The sequence below is a fragment of the Procambarus clarkii genome, chromosome 27 (assembly GCF_040958095.1).
Source record: "Procambarus clarkii isolate CNS0578487 chromosome 27, FALCON_Pclarkii_2.0, whole genome shotgun sequence".
Lineage (NCBI taxonomy): Eukaryota > Metazoa > Arthropoda > Malacostraca > Decapoda > Cambaridae > Procambarus > Procambarus clarkii.
The window spans coordinates 13,701,345-13,707,373 of NC_091176.1; positions in this window are offsets into that span (position 1 = coordinate 13,701,345).

Genomic DNA, 6,029 nt, shown 5'->3' on the forward strand with positions numbered 1-6,029 from the left:
CCAAAGTGGAAAGCTTCACCTTGGGCCTTTACGAGTCTTTGACTCCTCTGTTTGGAGTCTCCTGCTTTCTCGTTGTCAGTCTTCCTTTGTAGTTGTCGTTGACTCTCGTAGTGCCCTCATGGCTCTCGGGTCTTTTAATCCGGTCCAGCCAGTGGTCGTCGAGATTCAGCATTGGCTGTTTCTTATTTCCAGTAAATTTAAGTCGGTTGAGTTTTACTGGGTTCCCAGCCATATTGGTGTCTCTTTAAAATGAGCGTGCGGACGCTGCCGCTTGGGAAGCCATCTGCGCTTGTCCCATCTCCCGTAAAGGTATTCCTTATTCTGACTTTTATCCTGTTATTCATTCCTCCATCCTTGCCTGTTGGCAGGGTTGTTGGTCTTCTGTAGTTGGTAACAAGTTGCGCACTTTTAAACGTAGTGTGTCCCTGTGGCCTTCCTCTTGCCACCGTAACCAGCGGTGGGAAACTGCTCTAGCAAGGTTGCGGATTGGCCATACTCGCTTAGCTCACGGTCACTTAATGGAGCGCCGCCCTGCTCCTTATTGTCCAAATTGCGTTGTCCCTCTTACAGTTGTGCATATCCTTGTTGAATGTCCTGACTTCCAGGACGTGCGTGTCTTGCTTTCCAACTGTCCCTCGCAGTCACTTGTCCCTCGATAGAATTCGTGGTGAACCAGATACTTTTGATATCGTTCGCCTTATGCGTTTCTGTTCTCGTATTGGCATTCTTGGTGATATTTAGTGCCTTCTGATTATTTTGCACTTTGATGGTGCTACATAGCCTTCCCGGTTTGGTGCCTTTTGATAATTACTTACTTACTCATTCCTCCATCCTTACCAGTTGGCAGGATTGTTGGTCTTCTGTTACTGGTGACAAACTGCATACTCTTAAGAGTAGTGTGTCCTCATGGCCTTCCTCCTACCACCGTAACCGGCAATGGGAAACGGCTCTGGCGAGGTTGCCTATTGGCCATACACGCACTTATTGGAGCGCCGCCCTGCTCCTTATTGTCCAAATTGCATTGTCCCTCTTACGGTCGTGCATATCCTTGTTGAATGTCCTGACTTCCAGGACGAGCGTGTGTCTTGCCTTCCGACCGTCCCTCGCAATCGCTTGTCCCTTGATAGAATTCTTGGTGAATCGGGTACTTCTGATATCGTTTGCTTTATGCGTTTCTGTTCTCATATTGGCATCCTTGGTGATATTTAGCGCCCTCTGACTATTCCCCACATTTGATGGTGCTACATAGCCTTCCCGGTTTGGAGCCTTCTTTTGATAATTACTTACTTACTTCCTCTGTTTGGATCCTTGGTTGGGAGCATTCTGTTGGGTGTGCTGGGGGTACACTCACTTTTTAAGACAAAAATATATGTATGAACAAATCCACAGGAGCCTAGATGAGGGTTTGAACCTATGCGCTAAGTGTTGGCAAACGTGCTCTGGTCAGTTGTATCACGACATGGTAACTGACCTCATGCTCTTTATATCTGAAAGTACGAGGATGTTAATCATCCTTGCTACCAGGCGATGCTCATTCTTTCTGCCTCGGTGTTGTCTGCTTGGTTGGTGACACCCATGATCCTGGGCCTGGGAGGTTTGCTCTCACTGGGTCTTTGCATTGACTGATTTGGCTTAGCATTTGAAAGCTTATCAGGTGGCTGCTGCTTTATTAGCTAAGTTTGCTCAGATTAGATGCTTGCAGCATTGTGATTGTTAGGAAGCCCCAGAGTTGGCACCGATGGTATTTAGGGACCTGGAATTGGAGATTTTGGTGACCACCTGGATTAAGTCCATGACTCCTCTTCCTTCCCTTGCCGGTGTCATTCACCCTACTTTTAGTCTCTGGCCCCCCCCCCCATCCCTTACCCCAGGTTCCAGCTCTGAAGCACCCAAGGGTTTCAAAAGTCAGGGGTTGGTTTAGCTTGGGGTGGAACTTGGCTTTCTCTGAGGGTGGCCCCATCCACTTTGTGGTGCAAGCCATCTGGTTCCACTGGGGGGTTCAGCATTTTTCACCTTCACAGGTGCCTCTCCACTCTGAACTTCTCCTTGGGAGGATACCTTTCTGTCTCAGGCAAGGTGAGAACTCTCTCAATCCAAGGTGAGGACTTCAGCTCTGCTCTACTGCATTAGTGGGAATCTTGGGGAGGGAGGGCGACAGAACTCGAATAGTGTCCATGAGTACCTTTTTACCCTGCGTGGGTTCTGGTTTCCCTCTGCGGAGGATCTTTTGTTTCAGGTTGAGAATTTTTCCAAGTCCCCTCTGTGTAGATCAGTATGATCTAGTATGTGTGATCCTAGTATGATCACTCGGCCACTTCCCCTTTGGTTCGATTCCAGGTCCCATTCAGTGCCATGAAGTCGTAGTATTTCTGAAAGTTTCTATCTTGTTGTATTTTGCCTTCAGTGACTCGAGCAGACCTGTTGTGGTACCATTTGTGGAATTCAGATCTCTTTTCATTGATGGACTTGGGCTTAAGTATAGGTCTGCCTTTATTGACATTATGGCTGGCTGATAACCCTCTCATTTCGCTGGGGGCTTGGCAGAGGTTCTGTCAGATTCACATGAATGATTGGCAAGAGGTGACCTCCATCTTTTAGGTGTCCCTGGGCAGTGTTTCTTATGCTTCACTCAGAGACTGCCTGTTTGCTCTGGTGTTCCCCAAGTATGTGGGCAATTGGCTGCTCCACTTTCCTATATTCAGCTCTCTTGTTGCAGATGACCACCTGGTGTGTTATGCACTTGCATGTTTGGGATCTCATGCAGGGGCTCTGAGTGACTCTGTGAGGATGTGGCTTTGCTTGGTTCTGCCCTGGGTGTGAAGGCCTTGTGGACCTGCAGTTTCAGCCTGAATTAGGTTCAAGGAGCTACCAAGGGGCCTTCCCCAGAAACCAGGCAGGCATTGAACATGATGAAATACATCTTTCTGGTAGAGCCCTAGTGGCTCCCTGATTCCCTCCCATCCCTCCAGATTTGTCATTTCATTGGTTGGTTGTTCATTAGCTACAGAACTGATCAGAACTAGTTATGGGCTGGGGCTGGGCCATCTGATGGTGGCTATCAGTACTATTGAGTTCAGGCTAGTTTTGAGCAAGTCTATTGTTTTGTTTTAATCGTTTAGAGTTGTTCAGCAGTTTTGGGGGCTTTGTTTCCTGTGAACCCTCCAGTTGTCTGTAAAGATTCACTGACTTTCTGGATGCTTTCTTGGTGGAGGTGGTAAATTGTCATGCTCTCTACACCTCTGAGGGGGGAGGGGGGGCTCAAGTACCGTCTCTGTTACCGTTGTTATACATTATATAGAGCAAGCCAAGCGAGATATAGCTTCCTCTTATATTCTCTAAACAAATTGAGTAATTAACTTCCAGATTCTCAAACTGACAAATCTTTTATTTTTTTACTTTAAATGCAACAGTCTTCATTTATTAAATTTATTGTTCATAACACATGATTGTCTGTGATATATATACATGTGTGTTCTGTAAATACCCTGTATTGTATATAGAAGAACTTGAGACTTTATGCAGAATAAAAAGTAAATATTTTAAGAAAAATGAAAAAATATTACTTTTAATTATGTTCTAGCTGAGTAAATTAGTTATAAAAAAAGTTAAATATTGTTTTTCTTTCAAATCAGAATACTGTACAGTATATTACTATATAATTCTTTACTGCAACTCCCAGGTACTCCTTTACTGTTAGATGAAGACAGGCATCAGGTGAATGGCAGCATCTTCATCCTGCACTGGAATCAAATCCATGACTGGTTGTGAATTGACTATCTACAGTATAATGATTAGCTAATATACAGTACAGGAAAATAGAAAGTTACTGGCTGCTTAGGTCATACAGTTTATTATTCACAGTACATCAGTCTGTATCGGTTCACTGTTAAGTGACAGGCATCTCACATCTGCTTCGACAATTTTTTCTTAGACTTCGTCCTTAGTCTGCCAGCTGATTTCGTCTATTGATTCTGATATTTTTTTCTATCGGGTTCCCCCTTGTTTCTCCCTGAAACTCCTTCCGAGATGACTACTACTAAATTGCATCAGTCATGAAGTTTAGTTTGGCCTGATGAGGACCAGTGCTAGAACTGGGCCCCTTTACAGAGGCACGGGAAACAGGTGACATTCCACCACCTCACCAAGGAAGACACCCAAAAAGTCAGAGAACCAATACGCAAGGCCTCATTACCTGTGAATGAATGAACTCCAACAGTCTAAACAATCAAAAATCTCTCAAAACAAGTGTGCACTTGTATGCTCCAACCCCTCCCACTTGTTTGAAGAGAGAGGGAGGGGCAATGGGGCTCATGCTGTTCATTGGCTCAATGCATCAGCTCCTCTGGTGATGCAGCTCGTGCTTCACATCTGCAGTAGGGCCTAACTCTGGTGCTTTTCAGCTAAGTGCCTCGTTGGATGTCATCTTGTATGGTTTGTCTTGTACATTGTTGGTGCAGCCTGTCATGGCCTTTTTAGTGTGCTTAGACTGCATGTGCTCAAGGTTACCTTCTCTAAGTGGTTTCTAGTGCTTCCCCTGCACTGACAGTTTTATTCTCTGGTGTGTTCAGAAGTTTGCTCTCTTAGAGGTCCTTCCTGCTTGGGGGTCTCTCTGCACGTCTTGTCTTGGGTCGGGAGCTATCGTTGGCTGGTGGAGTACTTTGGTAGCTCGTGTGTTTGTATTTACTGCACACCAAAGTCAGCCTTTGTAGCCATATAACTGAGGCTGTATCGGCTTACTTTTAGGTCCAGTGTAGCATCCTCAGTGCCTGGGTGTCTTGCTTGGTTTATCTTTCAGGCCCTAGAAATTGCTTATGGGTTCAGCGTGGTCAATTTATAATTTCCCGAAACCATTCTTGCCTTGTGCAAATTTCAGGGTTGCTTGTTCTCCATATCATGGAGTGACAATAATTTGTTCTCGTTCCACCATGCAACATGTTAGCTCAAAGATGCATATGACCCAGAATCCTGTGGGGGGTTTACACTACCCATGTGATTTTTTTTATCTAACCCTTCCAGTAAGGTTTATGCATATCAGGTGGCTATTGCTGATATAAGCCATATAGACTTTGGCAGATGGGCTATATTTTCGCCCATCTGCAGCAGTTTTGTGTTGTGTAGCTGGCCCACCATGTGTTTAGGGACCTACAATTAGAGGTGATGGTGAACTCTACCTTGGCTCTGTCTGCACATCCTCTTCCTTGCCCCTTCGGGTGTGCTTTGCACTGCCTCTGATCTTCCTTCCCATGCTTCTGGCCCGGAAACATCTAAAAAGGCATTTTCTGACTCCACCAAGGTTTGAGATTTTTTTTTCCCAATCAGTATCTTTTTCTGAAACCTCTCCCTTGAACTCTTGCTTTTCTATCCTGGGCTAGTTCTGCTCTGGGGTCCTTCTTGGCTGATTCCCCAGGAGAGTTGGATAGGGGGCCTTTGGATCCCCTTGGTCCCTTTGGATGAGGGCCTTTTACTTAGGGAAGGCGTTTTTATATCTCCCCTCCTAAGGGAGCCGGTCGGCCGAGCGGACAGCACGCTGGATTTGTGATCCTGTGGTTCCGGGTTCGATCACGGGCGCCGGCTAGAAACAATGGGCAAAAGTTTCTTTCACCCTATGCCCCCTGTTACCTAGCAGTAAAATAGGTACCTGGGTGTTAGTCAGCTGTCACGGGCTGCTTCCTGGGGGTGGAGGCCTGGTCGAGGACCGGGCCGCGGGGACACTAAAGCCTCAAATCATCTCAAGATAACCTCAAGATAACCTAACCTCCTTGTATGATTTTGATTTTATGCGGCTTTCCCCAGGGTTCACTTCCAAGTGCTGTCAGGTTCTCTAAGTACCTCCTGTGTGACCCAGAGTATGCCTGCTTAATGGACCCTACTCCTCTTGAGTTTGGGTCGTGTTTCACCTTTTGGTTGCAAAATAAAGCCCAGAGTTATCCTGGCTAGTGGACAATCCTCTATTTTCCCCTTAGGGCTTGGTGTGGCCTTTGTTGTTCCTGCACATTCTAGTGTCATGAGGTGGCAACTGTTTCAGGGCT